Raw genomic sequence first — 16,860 nt, 5'->3', positions numbered from 1 at the left:
TCTCAAAATCATTACTTTTGCAAAACTGCTTGAACACCCTTGACTTTTCACGTGGCACGTGCCACGACGGTCACTGAGATGTATCAAAAGTAGTCAATTACGGGGTAGAAGGGATGGGGCTACCCAGCAAAAAAGACCGCAGGCCAATCGGTCCAGCGGTTGCTGAGATATAAGCCTCTCAAAAGCGTTACAGGCCGGGCCGGGCCGGGTCGGGCCGGGTCGGGCCGGGCCGCTCATACTGAGATTTTCCCGTTATATTGAAAAGACTCGCTTCGCTCGCTGCGCTCGCTGGCTCGTAACAATAATTTTGATACTTGGCAGTTGAGTTAAGGTACATTTTCGTGATGCGTTCGGCCTCGAATTGAACAGTTCAAAATGTGAATTCTCCTTTCTGGGTAATCGGTTATCTGATAAATGCGCCACCACCATCGACGAAGTTATAAGTGCTCTTCCCGGTATAACAGAAACTCCCTTGCACAACCTAACCCTACTGAGCTCACCTCTTCATGATTCAAGCATAGCCACTGCCACAAACAACGCCAAAGATATAATTAAAACACTCTGTAAACGCATCCTCTCCCTAGACACCCATACGGCCTTATACTTTTTAACCCACTACTTAGCAGCGCCCCGACTGCAATATCTCCTGCGATCCAGTCCAATGTACTTAGATAGCACAGGACTGCAGGCCATCGACGCCATTACGCGATCGGCGCTCACAGACATATGCAATGTCAGTATAGGAGACGAAGCTTGGACACAGGCTTCCCTCCCCACGCGGTACGGGGGTCTAGGCGTTAGATCAGTCGAACGTTTAGCTCTTCCCTGTCACTTACACTGAAAAAATATAAAACACTGGTCGGGTGTTTTATCAGTGTATTATGGGTGTTAAGCACCATTAATGGTGTATCATGACACTAATAGCAGTGTCATTACCCCGTTCAACACCGTTATTGGTGTAATGGCATTGCTTGAACACGGTTTAAGGTGTCACATGACACTTGAAATAACACACTTGGGGTGTAATCGAGGTGTCTCAACTCCCATCTAACACCTTTTTTGGTGTTACAGAGAAAACATAACACCCGTTAGGTGTACTGAGGGTGCCATGTCATCCCTTAAACACCGTTTCAGGTGTCACGACACTTGAAAAGCACACTTGGGATGTACTCGAAGTGTCGTAGCTCCCATTCAACACTCCTTTTGGTGTCAAAGAGAAAACAAAACACCCTCTGGGTGTATTGAAAGTGTCATGTCATCACTTAAACACCGTTTAAGGTGTCACACGACACTTGAAAGAGCACACCTGGGATGTAATCGAGGTGTCGTAACTCCCATTCAACACTCATAGCAGTGTCATTACCCCGTTGAACATCGTTATTGGTGTAATGACATTGCTTGAACACCGTTTAAGGTGTCACATGACACTTGAAATAACACACTTGGGGTGTAATCGAGGTGTCTCAACTCCCATCCAACACCTTTTTTGGTGTTACAGAGAAAACATAACACCCGTTAGGTGTACTGAGTGTGCCATGTCATCCCTTAAACACCGTTTAAGGTGTCACACGACACTTGAAAAGCACACTTGGGATGTACCCAATCGAAGTGTCGATCCCATTCAACACTCCTTTTGCAGGTGTCAAAGAGAGAACAAAACACCCTCTGGGTGTAGGTATTGAAAGTGTCATGTCATCACTTAAACACCGTTGAAGGTGTCAGTGACACTTGAAAGAACACAATGATAGGTATCATATCACATCACATCACAATGTAGGTATTGAAGTGTTATGAAATGTAAGTGTTAGCTAGTATTATCGTAGGGGTCTGAGCCGTAGGGGGTCTGAGCCAGGGGATGACTAACACCGTTCGTATTCTCTTGGTACTTCATGTAGTTATAAATGTTATTGTTTAGCTGGGACAGAGACATTCTAGCATAAAAACATTCAAATTACCAGCTTCGTTTATTAGTTACGGGAGCTTTCGAAAGACGTTCGTCTTTCTTCGTCAGCCTGTCTTTGCAGTGTCAGACACCCTTGAAATTCCCTATGGGTGCAGTTGGGTAGATGGCGCTGCTGTGCTGTATGGTGTACAGAGTTTGCATTTATATTCTAATGGATTTGCTTCAACTACATCAAATAAACAAATCCACGATAATAATTAAATAAATTCATATACCATACTTCAAAGAAAACGCGTCGGGAAAATATTGGGAACATAATGCAGCCCTAGTAGCCCATGTTCAACCGTTGGCTTCCATGCGGCCGGCCGCCATACTAGTTTGAAACGTGCGCGACTGCGGGCGGAGGCGCTGGTGGGATTACGGTGTGTTGGGAGTATATGTAAGTGTGTGCAAGTGAGTTAGAAGTGATCGTGAGTGGTGTCTTGGTACTCGAAGAGCTCCAGTTTTAGCAAAGGTGAGCTATTCTTGGCTAGCAATGGCACTGCTGCGGATTCCGAAAGACATGGTACTGGCCGCTGGGGGGGGGGGGGGGGGGGGAATGGCGGCATACTCCTGATAGGGGTTCTTTAATGTCCGAAAAATATATCCTCAGATTTTTTTCTCTTGTGTTGGTGTGCAATTTAACACGCACCCTGCTTGGGTATTTATCCGAATTCGTAACCCCACTGGAGAGGGGGAGGGGGTTGGATTCTGCTTATTTCTATTATGCTCCGCGTATCCGTGCTGCTAGACTGATTTGCGATGCAATGTGGTGGCATTTGTTCCCTGCAACCTACATTCTGTGTGTAATTTCATAACGCTGTATCATATAGGTACACGGAGAAAATTTAAAACACTGCTAACGGTGTAAGTGGTTAAACTGCATACCCACGGGTGTTTTTGAAAGGTGTCAGATAACACTTATATGAGCGTCAAGATACACCATTGTACTATCCCTAAGGGTGTCCAGTTTCTCTACTGTGGTGTGATACACCCCAGACAAGGGTGCGTTTCGACTCCCCTCAGACACCCTATTTCGATAGGCGTTATCACAAGTGTATTCGCGGCCATTGGGGCGACGTAAGAAAAGAAGAAAACAACTGGCCCCAAGAACTTTAAATTATCAGTTAGCATGCACCTTTTCCTTGATATGTAGAGAATTTACCATTAATTGTTAGAGAAAATTGCATTTAAAATTTTTCATTTATGCTTTTTTCATCGTTTGCACAGTATGTTCTTTTACTAAGCTAGAAACACTAATTAGAAATAGTTCCCGCATCATCAAGAACAATAGGCAAGGCTTGAAGTGAATACAATAATCTAAACGGTTTTGTAATTCATGTGAAGACACTTCTAAAATTGCCTGTAGAAATATTAAAGGCAAAAGTTCAACTTTTTCACAAGACGGATGGCTATAAACCTATTCAACGTGTGACAACTCAGCCGGTATTTCGTCGCCTACAGCCCAACTTTCCCTAGTGACCGATAGAGGCGCTGCTATCGATGTCCGCCCGTGCCGCCTAACGTACACTTATAATGGTGTCACCAAGATAACACCCGTAGGGATACTGGGGGGAATAATCGCTTGGGTGTGTGTTAAACTGCATACCCACGGGTGTAATTTAAAGGTGTCACAACACAACGCTTATAACGGTGTCACCAAGTTGACACCCATAGGGATACTGGGGGGAATAATCGCCTGGGTGTGTGTTAAACTGCATACCCACGGGTGTAATTTAAAGGTGTCACAGCGCTGCTTACACTTATAACGGTGTCACCAAGTTGACACCCACAGGGAGCCCTGTGGGTGTCAACTTGGTGACACCGTTATAAGTGTAAGCAGCGCTGTGACACCTTTAAATTACACCCGTGGGTATGCAGTTTAACACACACCCAGGCGATTATTCCCCCCAGTATCCCTATGGGTGTCAACTTGGTGACACCGTTATAAGCGTTGTGTTGTGACACCTTTAAATTACACCCGTGGGTATGCAGTTTAACACACACCCAAGCGATTATTCCCCCCAGTATCCCTACGGGTGTTATCTTGGTGACACCATTATAAGTGTAAATAGGGTGTCTGAGGGGAGTCGAAACGCACCCTTGTCTGGGGTGTATGACACCACAGTACAGAAACTGGACACCCTTAGGGATAGTACAATGGTGTATCTTGACGCTCATATAAGTGTTATCTGACACCTTTCAAAAACACCCGTGGGTATGCAGTTTAACCACTTACACCGTTAGCAGTGTTTTAAATTTTCTCCGTGTAGCATCTCTGACTGAGGCATCTTCTCTCGTTTCGTCAATTCTTTGCAATCTAGGAAACATGTATGATGTCACACTGGCCAGGAAACCTGCGCTTGACCGACTCTTCCCTTTAATCGGTGAGGCAACACTCCCCGACCCCTCTATGCCAGGACAGCAGAGGGCTTGGGACGACCTGGCATCGGAGGCTAGCTACAAACAGTTACTCCGCGAAAGAAATCAAATCCACAGAGCTCGTTTACTTGCCGCCACCCAGCCTCACACAGCCGCATGGCTTCAAGAAGTACCGGTCCCCAGCCTCGGTCTTCTTTTGGACCCGGAATCCGTAAGAATTGCAGTGGCTCTCCGTCTTGGCGCCGCTATATGTGAGCCTCATGCCTGTCGCTTATGCAGCCGCCCGGTTGACAGGTTGGGTCAAGGCTATAGAACTCCTATAGAACTATAGAACTAGGGTTGGGTCATCACGCCTTATCCTGCAGCAAAAGTGCTGGTCGATTCCCCCGCTATGCCGAGCTGAACGATTTGGTGAAGCGCAGCCTCGCTGCATCTGGCATCCCGTCCGTTCTCGAGCCTACTGGCCTTGACAGAGGTGACGGCGAGCGTCCTGACGGGCTTACCACATTCCCTTTTAAAGGCGGAAAATGCCTGATCTGGGACGCGACATGCACGGATACTTTTGCTGAAAGCAGCCTGACAAAATCGGCAATAAAACCAGGGCCTAATCTTACCAATGCCGTAAATAGGATTTGGCAGCACTGGCCGGAGTTTACGGCACATATATCAAATATATCCTTTTTATTTGCATCTATCTAATCTTGTCCAATGATTTTGATAGCGTAAATGATTATGAATGTTACCTGAACGAATGAATAAGTGAATGTGGAATAGTTTTGAATGTTACCCAATGCCGTGAATGCGCATTCACGGCATTTGGTAAGACTGGGCCCAGGATCAGCGGCCCGGGCCGCAGAGGATCGAAAGGTGCAGCGGTACGCCTCCTTATCATCCCAGTACCTTTTCGTTCCATTGGCGGTCGGAACATCAGGCGTTGTTGGCCCCAGTGCCATCAACCTAGTGCAGGAACTCGGCCGTAGGATCACAGCAGTAACCGGCGAGAGGCGCGAGACGGCCTGGTTATGGCAAAATTTTTCTATTGCCGTCACCCGCGGAAACGCGGTAGCAATAAAAGGCTCTGCTGATCATTCCTCCTCCATGAGCCCCGCCAACCAAACCTCACCACCACGTGCAGCTCCACATCATACACCGAAACAACAGACTTACCATGACACTCGTAACACTCAGGCCCACCATAGGCGGCGGAACGGGGGGGGCACCGGGGCACCGTGCCCCCCCTTGAATTCTGCAAGGGGGGCACCAATAGCAAGGTGCCCCCCCTTAAATTTGATGTATTAGTACCAGGAGCAGATTCGGGAAAACTCCAAGGGAAGGGTCATGAATCGAAGTGGTGCCCCTACCTATACCCGAAATGAAAACCTCAACGGATTTCGGCCACTTAATTTTGGTGGTGCCCTATTTTCAGTTATCTATTTTCTTTATTTTTGGTTAGTCGTGTGATGACTGGTGCCTCTGCTAGGCCGCTGGTGCCCCTGGAAAGATTGTGGTACCTACCTACCCTGCCCCCTGACAAGCCCACGGTGGTCCCTGGGTGCCATGGGTCCTAACAGGCCCGTGGTGCCCCTGACAGGCCTAAGGTGTCCTTGCTAGGCCTGTGGTGTCCCTGGGCCTTGGCAGGTCTGTGGTGCCCCTGTTAGAACGCAGGTGCCCTTAACAGGTTTGTGGTGCCCCTGACAATCCTAAAGTGCCAACGACAGGCTTGTGGTGCCCTTGACAGGCCCATGGTGCCCTTGCGAGGCTGGTGGTTCCCCTGCGAAGCCGATAGTACCCCTGGCAGGCCTCTGGTGCCCCTGGCAGGTCTGTAGTGCCCCTGGAAGACCTGTAGTGCTTTTGCTAGGTCGATGGTGCTCCTGACAGGCCTGTGGTGCCACTGACAGGCCCGTGGTGCCCCTGCTAGGCCTGTGGTACCCCTGGCGGGCCTGTGGTGCCCCTGTCGGCTGTCAGGCCTGTGGTGCTCCTGGCAGGCATGTGGTGACCCCAGGCCCAAAGTCATGACCCATGTGACCTCCCCCCTGGGATTCGCCACTGATTAGTACTGCAATGGCTTCTTGGTAATTTGATACATGTAGGATTAACCCTCGCCAGGCGAGGGCCTTTTCCATAACACGGACGGCGAGGGGGGGAGGGTTGGTACGACCCCCCTCGCGATTGGCTCCTATGGCACTTAGAAACGACAAATTTACAGGGTAGGTGGGTCCATGGGAGATCTCGCCCCTAGGAAAGTTTGGTGACTCTAAGTCAATATTTAGGGGGTTTTGGGGGTATGAATGCAAAAATTTTGCTTAAACATGTTAAAATTTTTTCGCTTATAACTTTTTACCTAGCAAAGATAGAGCAAAAATAAAAGCACCAGTGAACTCAGGACGTCAGTGCGCATCGAATGGTATACTTTGTTACCAATTTTAGTGAACTTTGGAATTCAGTTGCCGCTAAGCTAGTCCAATTTTCCCCTGACCTTGTACCGGTTTTTGTGACCTGGTGACCTGACCTGAAATGACTGGGACTTCAAATTTTCAGGAAAGGTGCGAAAATGTTGCCCCAGAAGGTATGCCAAATTTGGCGGCGCTACGTGCCGCCGTTTTTACGTTATTTGCGAAAAACTTTGGGGGGGTTGCATCAACCCCCCTCGTCGGGCGAGGGTTAATGGAATTTATCAAACGAGAATAAGAAAGAGACAAACACATAGGTACTTGAGGATCAGCTTCAAGTTAACCACACATACGGGAGTGTTCTGCCATTTTCGTTTAGTAAAAAGAAAAAAAGAAAAAAATAATCGTGTCAGGGCTGTGACGAAAAATAAGTGGCCTAAATCCGATGAGAAAACAGGATTTGGGGGTACCCTAGGTTTGGCTCCTTGAGCTGGTGCCCCCCCTTGTCTCAAATCGTTCCGCCGCCTATGAGGCCCACTTCTCTCACACCCTCCCTCAGCCACGATCACCAGCTCAATCCAACCCAACAGCCCAGCGCTTGAAACCATCCCCAGCGCTTGAAACCCACGACTACGACACACCATCAGCATCCCATTCTTTTGCCGGACACCAAGACATACCATCATCACCCTCAAAATCCATCAGCTCAATCTCTACTCGCCTTATAATGTATAGAAAGATATATGAGGAAATGAGGGCAAGTTTTGTGCTACAAGGTGTCGATCTGAGCCGCGACCCTCTGGCGGACCCAGACCTGGCTCCATACCTCATGCGCGTTGTTACTCAGTGTCCTGATTTATCGTGTCTAGCTCAGCCTTAGCTGTAGTTATCTGTGCATATCTGTATACCTATTTGAGGTGCATGTCTGTACTGGTTACTTTGTTTGTTTAAACTAATATTTTCGTGATTGTTGTGGGAAACTTGTGAGGTTTTCTGGGGAAATACTGTGCAGTGCAATACTATGTTTGTGAAGTTTTGCACAATGTTTTGGGGTTGTTTTGTGCGCGAATTGCATGTAGGGTAAGAGTACGCACTGTTCATGAGGGTAAGAGTACGCAGAATTATACAATATATCGAATATACAGATGTATAAAATTATTAATATATCGCTCATTGACGTTTGTTTTGTAGGTACCTATATCATCAATGTAGCACTGTGAGGCAGACGCGTACCCGAAATTCTTCTAAATACGAGTTATTCTCCCTTTTGATTGTACACTTTTTCGAACCGCATGACATGATCATTTCTTGATTTATAGATTTGCAGGATTTATTTTATGTTTTTCTTTTTGGATAATAGAATTATATAAAATGTCTTCTGAGTTTGATGTTAACCCGCGCCCCACTGGGGGGGGCTATTTATAGCCCCCCTCCCGTTTTTCTGCAATAACTTCCAAACCGCTTGACGTATCGACGCCAAACTTTCAGTACCTTCGGCTGCATCAATTTGACACCTTGTGTCAAAATTTGAACTTCGTAGCTACCATAGGTCGGCCGGAAATGACGTCAGAGTGACGTCATGTTCGGCCGATTTCGACGCAAAACATTGAACCACGGCAATCGTTCCCAAGGGCTCAGTTTTTAAGCTAGATCCAATTTCTTTGCATGAGAGGACTCAGAATAGACTGCGCTATCAAACTGCTTTCTCGGATTTTCAAAATTGTGAAAATTTTGAAAATTTCATATAATGAATTTCAAAATTTAAATCTTTACATTTTTTTCAAAAAGTTTTTGACTTTTCGAAAAAACCGGAATATATGTGATAGAACGCGTTATTATGACTAACTCTAGCAAGTTTTAGCTAAATATCTTCAAAAATGGCCAAGTTATACGCATTATTGCAAAAAATTCACAATCATTAATTTTTCAAATCAATTTTTCAGCACGTATTTGACATCGTACGCCAATATAAATAGCACCATCGTGTTCCTGAGCTCAAACTGCATCCAATAGACACCTTTTTTGTTGAAAAATTTTAACTTCAAAATTTGACCTTTTTTGACCTGAAAGTGACCTGACCCTAAGCTAAATTCGACTCAAAATGACCTCGAATGACACAGACGACATCAAATCCGAAATCTTTGGCCTAAATGGACCATAAAACATGTGTCACGTGACCGAGGCATAATATCCCTCGCATGTGTAGGGGGGGGGGGGGTCGGATGGACCCCCCCCATGGTTTTTCGCGAATAACTCGCGTAAAAAGCGGCCGATCGCGACGAAACTTTCAGTACCCTCGCATTGATCAATTTTACACCTACCCTGAAAATTTCATGACCCTGACCCAAATGACCTTTGACCTGTGACCTCTTTTCCGAGACCATGTTTGGCCGGAACCGCGATTTCGCGTATGTCGGCTCGCACTAGCCGCGTGTTTGCAAGCTTTTCGTGGTTTCAAACGTTCAAACATGTGATTTGATGTTACTCCCGTGTGTGTCAAGGTCACCTGAAGGTCAGGTCAGGTCATTGACCTTTGGTGACCTCGGGTGACCTCGGGTCACTTTTTCGAGTTTTACATGTTTCTAGGCTAGTTTTTTGAGCTGAATTCGAATTTAGCAACCGTTTGAACATTTACGAAGTAGTTTTGGTGACTTCGTAACATGTTACGAAGCTGTCAGAGGCGGTTGACACGTACTACGAATACCCGTCACGACGCCTACTGGTTGACCTGACCTGACCTGACCCGACCTGGTCTAAATGCTTCAAGACATCATCTGTGATCAAAACTAACACGATATTCGTGATCAGCACCCCGAAAAACCCCTTAGCAGCCACACTTTACGACTTTCTAACAGGTCCCGATTTTCCCGACTTCGGGTCATTGACCTGACCTGGAAGGTCAACCAATGACCTAGGACCTTAAAATTGGGTATCATCGGCTTCCTCTCGTCACGGGCAACACGCTCGTTTTTTCCGCGAAGCTCTAGCTCGATCAGGGGCCAAACGGCAAGGGGGGGGTCCAACCGACCCCCCCCTACACATTAGAAGCTGGCAAACGCCGCACACATGCGAGGGATATAATATTTTCGTGACCTGTGATGACCTGACCTTGACCTGAAAATCAAAGTACAAGTTTGGTACCCTCAGGGTATCTAGAACATCTGTTCACGAGTGTGTGAACCAAAAATGAGCCTGATCGGACTTGTAAGACGGCGGCCAGAGCCCAAAACGTGAACAAGCCAAAATGCTAATAATTTTTACTTTGACCTGACCTGTGACGTCATCGGTGACCTCGAGGTCAATGAAATTAGGTTTCGCTCGACAGTTTTTCCGGGGCTATCAGACGCCGTTTGAATTTTGACGATTGGCCCAGTAGTTTCGGAGTTAGGAGGGGGGCTATGAATAGCCCCCCCCCCCCCAGTAGGGCGTGTTATACGCAGACCCCAGTGGGGCGCGGGTTAAGGATTTGGACAGTACAAGCTGCATAGGTTTGTGTGTTCATATGCTTGCGTACTCCACCCGCCTGGCGTGCGTACTCTTACACACCCCATGTGGTAAGAGTACGCAACAGCAGAGGTTCAGAAAACGTCAGTTTTAGACCACTTCCATTTACGCTGAAGGATCGTTGCCTCATGGGTTGATGGCTAATTCAATGAACTTTAACCCTCGCCCGCACATGCCATTTTCCCATCCTAGAACGCACATGGGGGGGTGGTTGCCACCCCCCCCCCCGCGCCATTTCGTTCCTGTTGGAGATAGAGCTTAGCAGTAAAGACCAAAAAGATTCTTTGGGAAGAGACGAATCCAATGATACCCAGTTTTACCTTCTCAGGTCAGTCATTGACCTTCCAGGTCAGGTCAAACTAAAAAATGTTGCTGTTTTGGGTCACCGTTGGATATCAAGTGCGCTGCTTATCAAATACCGATGACGATGCTGTTTTCTGGTGCCAAGCCAGCTAGAACCTCTTTGTCACACTATCCGACCAGAATTTTGCTGCTGAGGTCATTTCAGGTCAAGTTAGGTCAAGGTCATTTATATGTGTTTGTATGTCTGTGTGTGTCTGTGTGTAAACTGATGTGTGCACCGATTGTTTTTGGGTCCATATCACATGAAATCATGATCTGAGAAGCTTTTACCAAAAATGCAGTCAAAAAACTTCGCAAAAAGTAAATTCAGCTTGCCTAAAACGCAATTATCTTAGATGACCTAGGTTGACCTTGACCTTGACCTTGACCCCTGTACATCGTCGAACAACATGTTCCATGATAGGTGGGAGGTAAGACTGGCAAAAAAGGCCGAAATCAGGGTGTCAAAAGCTCACAAGGCCCATGGCAAACGCAAGATGTTGAGAATTGGCCATTTGGGTCATGACATGACCTGAAAAACAAGGTCATATCTCCGAAACCAAAAATCACAGAAACTTGAAATTTTCAGTGGACATCAAGAAAGGATAGACGAGCAGCTATACGAAAAATCAGCCTTCTAGCTCCAAAAATGTTGAGTGCAGAGCAGAAAGACTGCCTGGGGGGGGTAGCAACCACCCCCCCCCCCCCATGTGCGGGCGAGGGTTAACCCTCGCCGGCCGAGGGGGGGGGGCGGGTGCCGCCCCCCCATAGGGTTTTTTCGCGATAGCTCCGAACACGCTGGTGATAGAGAGCTGAAACTTGGCATACCTGACCTTTGATCCAAGCCGGATCTTTTGACAGCAACCGCATTTTTGGGTCAGGTCAGGTCACTGACCTATGACGTCATAAGTGAACCTCTGCACGGTCTTCAGATGTCGCAACTTCGCAACGCCCTCACTGCCAGAGGAGATGTCAGAGGGAAATGAAACTTGCAGGATCTAGTATCCATTATGAGTCTCACAACTTGTATATCTCGGATTTGTCCTAAAGGTCATATGAGGTCAGGTCATTTTCGTGACCTCACCATTATAAGTCAATGGGGAAAATGAAAACTGCTATTCTGGCGCCGGGAACGATCTCCAACTACCTCAAGCACACAGAATCGTGATTTGATGCACTCCTTGCAAGGTTAGATGCGTCACTTTTGCAATGTTGACCTTGCGTGACGTCATTTATAACGTCATCAAGGTCATATTAGTTTTTCGTCAATAACTCTTGATCAAATTGAGCTAGCGAGTCGGGAAAGCCACCAATGGACTCAGGAAGACCTGCCGAATCGAATGATATGCAACATGACCTCTTTCGACCAACTTCGTGACCTGGGGGTGCTGACCTGACCTTGACCTGAGGTCAACACCCCAAGTTGACCTGACCCGGACAAAAAGTATATCATTCGACGCGCCTGAGCGAGACAAACACGATGCTGCCAAAATCGGCGCTCTGCGGCCGTTTTTTTGCGAAGTTATTCACCAAAAACTGAACCGTACCTTGGGGCACTTGACCTGACCTCAGAGGTCACTGGTTGACCTAGGACCTTAAAATCGGGTACCAATCTCTGCGTCTCGTAACGGCGCACACGCTCGTTTTTTCTGCGACGCGCTAGCTCCACCAGGGGCGAAACGGCGAGGGGGGGTCGTACCCGCCCCCCCTCGGCCGGCGCGTATGTAGAAAACCAATAGGTCCGGCGAGGGTTAATATTCCATATTTGCGAGTTCTTTCTTTCAAATATTAAACAAATGAGAGCAAGAAATCCACTAAGTGCGTACTCTTATACGACTTCACCCTACTAGGCAACTGACGCCCTATCGCTGAATTTCGGCAAAATGCGTTTTACTCGGCGTTATAGTGCATTCCCTAGAAGACCCGTGAACGGTGAAACATTTTATCTTTGACCTGACCTGTGACGTCATCGGTGACCTCGAGGTCAATGAAATTTGGTTTCACTCAACAAATTTGACAGGGCTATCGAACGCCGTTTGAATTTTCCGGATCCGTCCAGTAGTTTCGGAGATACGGGGGGGGGGGGGCAAAAAATTCCCCCCCCACCGCGCGGAAGGTGTCCGGTAGGCCCACCGCCTGCCGGGTTAATCGACGACTGACACTGACTTGACTACATAGAGAGCTCGCTGACAACGACTCTGAGCAGACTGACGAGACTAACTGGCCGCGGCCCTGGCGCAGCGGTTATACCTACAGAGTATAGGTGGCGCCACGATCGACTGCGGCCAGCACGGGAATGCGGTACACTGAGAGCCTGACCCCTGGTAACCCCTTAGTGTCAGTTTTTACCAGGTGGGGGATGGTCACTACCCTGGCAGAAACTAAGCCTAAACCAGGGCCTTTACCACGGGTGGGGTGGTCAAAGCAGCCGTGGTCAGTGGTGTAACTAGCCCCCTAGTCACTGAACCACGGGCTTACCACCCACCACTAGTCACTGAACCACGGGCTTGCCACCCCCGCTAGTCACTGAATCACGGGCTTACCATCCACCCTGGTCATTCTCACCGCAGGCTGCTACCGCAAATGAAACTGACGAGACGCTTTCTAGGTCGCTGAACTTTTGGATAGGGATGAGGACAATGATCTCTATCCCTATCCACACTGAAAGAAAAAAGTACTCAGGTAAACTGAGTTGTCAATACTCACTAACGTAATACTCACTGTACTCAGTGCAAAACTAAGGTAATACTAAGGCTCTACTAAGGTAATGTTGGTAACAGGGTAAGTTTTTATACGTGAGTTACTAATGCAATACTCACCACAGTAACGACCGTACTAATGCACTATCCACCCTACGAACGTGATAACTCACGTTAGAACTCACCCTACCAACTTCATTACTCGCGTTACCAATATCGATACTCATTTGATTTAGCAACCCAACCAACGATGTTACTCAGGCAATGCTCACCGCTCTTACCAACCACCGTACCAACGCATTTCCGAGGCCAGGCATAAATTCGGTTCAGAAATAAACGTGTATTGCAGTGACAGGCCATCCACATCATCCACCAGTCGGTCGTCGGTCTGGCCCATCCTGCCCACCTGGGATCTACCTGGGTCCCTGCGGCCCACCCGTTATCAACATCAGGCCATCCACATCACCCACCAGTCGGTCGTCATCATTGCTTCTCCAAATCCTGAGCCTGTTCCACCACCCGCAGGTCGGGTTGCGCATCTTCCACCGGTGTTTGGAATATATACTTCAGAAGGAACCACGATAGGTTTTTTGACATTTTTGGACATTTTTGGTCGAATACATAAAACGATGCCCCCCACATCAGGAGGGCATCCGAAGCAGTTTGGTATACACCCACCCCGACCCCATCAATGTTGATCTCGAAGCTACCTTGTGAATGTATGATGTTTGGGTGATTTGGGTTGGGAGCGCGTCCTCCTCGTCCAAGAATACTCCGCTGCTCCCCAGCACTCGGCAGAGTGTCTCTGCTGCGTCATCTAAAACAAAACAGAAAGGAGCATCGTAAGCAGTGTGAGAAAAGTGGTTTGACGACCTAAGTTCAAAGAACAAATTTCTTCCGACTGGCGGAAGAAAATGTTGTGAATATTGGAGCACATTGCTCTAAAACGAACTTTTGGCAGTTTTGCTGACAAAGAACCAGGGCTGCGGAGTCGGAGTCGGAGTTGGAGTCGGTCGGAGTCGACAGTTCTGCCCGGAGTCGGAGTCGGAGTCGCCAAAATCTTACCGACTCCGACTCCGGAGTCGGAGTTAACCCTCGCCGGCCGAGGGGGGGGGCGGGTGCCGCCCCCCCATAGGGTTTTTTTCGCGATAGCTCCGAACACGCTGGCGATAGAGGGCTGAAACTTGGCATACCTGACCTTTGATCCAAGCCGCATCTTTTGACACCAACCGCATTTCGGGTCAGATCAGGTCACTGACCTATGACGTCATAAGTGAACCTCTGCACGGTCTTCAGATGTCGCAACTTCGCAACGCCCTCACTGCCAGAGGAGATGTCACAGGGAAATGAAACTTGCAGGATCTAGTATCCATTATGAGTCTCACAACTTGTATATCTCGGATTTTTCCTAAAGGTCATATGAGGTCAGGTCATTTTCGTGACCTCACCATTATAAGTCAATGGGGGAAAATGAAAACTGCTATTCTGGCGCCGGGAACGATCTCCAACTATCTCAAGCACACAGAATCGTGATTTAATGCATTCCTTGCAAGGTTAGATGCGTCACTTTTGCAATGTTGACCTTGCGTGACGTCATTTATGACGTCATCAAGGTCATATTAGTTTTTCGTCAATAACTCTTGATCAAATTGAGCTAGCGAGTCGAGAAAGCCACCAATGGACTCAGGAAGACCTGCCGAATCGAATGATATGCGACATGACCTCTTTCGACCAATTTCGTGACCTGGGGGTGCTGACCTGACCTTGACCTGAGGTCAACACCCCAAGTTGACCTGACCCGGACAAAAAGTATATCAATCGACGCGCCTGAGCGAGGCGAACACGATGCTGCCAAAATCGGCGCTCTGCGACCGTTTTTTGCGAAGTTATTTACCAAAAACTGAACCGTATCTTGGGGCACTTGACCTGACCTCAGAGGTCACCGGTTGACCTAGGACCTTAAAATCGGGTACCAATCTCTGCGTCTCGTAACGGCGCACACGCTCGTTTTTCCGCGACGCGCTAGCTTCACCAGGGGCGAAACGGCGAGGGGGAGTCGTATCCCCCCCCCCTCGGCCGGCGCGTATGTAGAAAACCAATAGGTCCGGCGAGGGTTAACGCTGCATGGCTCAACGTCATGCACTGCAGCTGTTTGAGATTGACGATACTGCGCTCGAAATTAGATTGTGTCGAAAAAAGGTCATTTTGCTGTTTTGGACGAACGTTTTCAATGACAGAAGCAGAAGACGGTGAATCGTTACGGGCCACCGCCAGTCGACCGCAGCGCTGCCTACCGGCGGTATTCAAATCGAATAGCGACCCGAGGCGTGCACGGAAGACTTTCGATTAAAAACACGGCCAACTGTCTGTACTTGCAAGAAATGCAATGTCCTATTTTGAAAATCCATGCACTGGTGAACACTTTGGACATAGTTTTTATCTTCTCTTAAGAATATCCCGCGCCCTGATGGGGGGGCCATTTTAGCCCCCCTGTGGTTTTTCCTAAATAGCGAGAAAACGGCGGCGCGCAGCGCCGCTAAATTTTCAGTACCTTTCCGGGCATCAATTTGACACCTTCACACAAAATTTCAAGTCACAGGTCACCTTGGGTCAGGAGTTATTGAGGTCAAACTGAGGTCATGTTCGAGCAAAAATGAGCAAAAAACATGACATCTTGAAACGCTCGCCAAATCTACAGTTTACAAGCAATTTCAAAGTTCTTTATGTGGTCGTATAGAAAAAAGACGGCGCTACAAAAGTGCCATCTCGGATTTTCAAAATTTTGGGATTTTGACCCCCAAAAATAAAAAAAATGATTTTTTTAGGAAAACTCAAAAATTTCCCAAAAGTTTTTTGATATTCGAAAAAAACGGAATATATATGATAGCCCCTGTGCTCTTTTATCTACATACCAAATTTCAGATCAATAGCTCTTTTTTTGGCCAAGTTATAGCGAAAAAACTGTTCAAATTGATGGCGTAAAATTTTCAAACTCAATTTTTAGCAATTCTAGACCACGTAGCGCAAAACAAAGACAACCATTAGACTCCCCGTGACGAGCTGCATCGAATCGATACCCATTTTATGCAAAAATATCAAGTTTGAAATTTGACCTTTTTTGACCTGACCTTGACCTGACCTTCACCAGAACATAACCTAAACTGGCCCTAAAGGCTGCCTAACCCACATAATCGAATTTGTCATGTAAAATGGACCATAAAACATACATCACATGATATTTTCATATTTTGACCCTCAGTGACCTGACCTCTGTGACCTGACCTGGTATCAGTGACCTCAGATAGCAAAATATGTGTTTTATTGACAATTCCCAATCGATGATTTTCAATGACATGCATTTTACTCGATTTTACAACGCATTTCTTGAAGTGTCTGTAAACGGTGAAAATTCGACCTTTGACCTGACCTGTGACGTCATCGGTTTGACCGAGGTCAATGAAATTTGGTCACAAGGTATTTCCCCGTTGGGGCTATCCAGCGCCGTTTATCGCTTGTCGCTATGTTGCGTGGTTCTCGAGATCTTAGGGGGGGGGGGGGAAATGGCCCCCCCCCCATCAGACCGCGTTACTCGGCAGACCCC

This window comes from Amphibalanus amphitrite, unplaced genomic scaffold, assembly GCF_019059575.1.
Source record: "Amphibalanus amphitrite isolate SeventyFive unplaced genomic scaffold, NRLGWU_Aamphi_draft 000008F_arrow, whole genome shotgun sequence".
Classification (NCBI taxonomy): Eukaryota; Metazoa; Arthropoda; class Thecostraca; order Balanomorpha; family Balanidae; genus Amphibalanus; species Amphibalanus amphitrite.
This window is presented reverse-complemented; position numbering follows the sequence as displayed.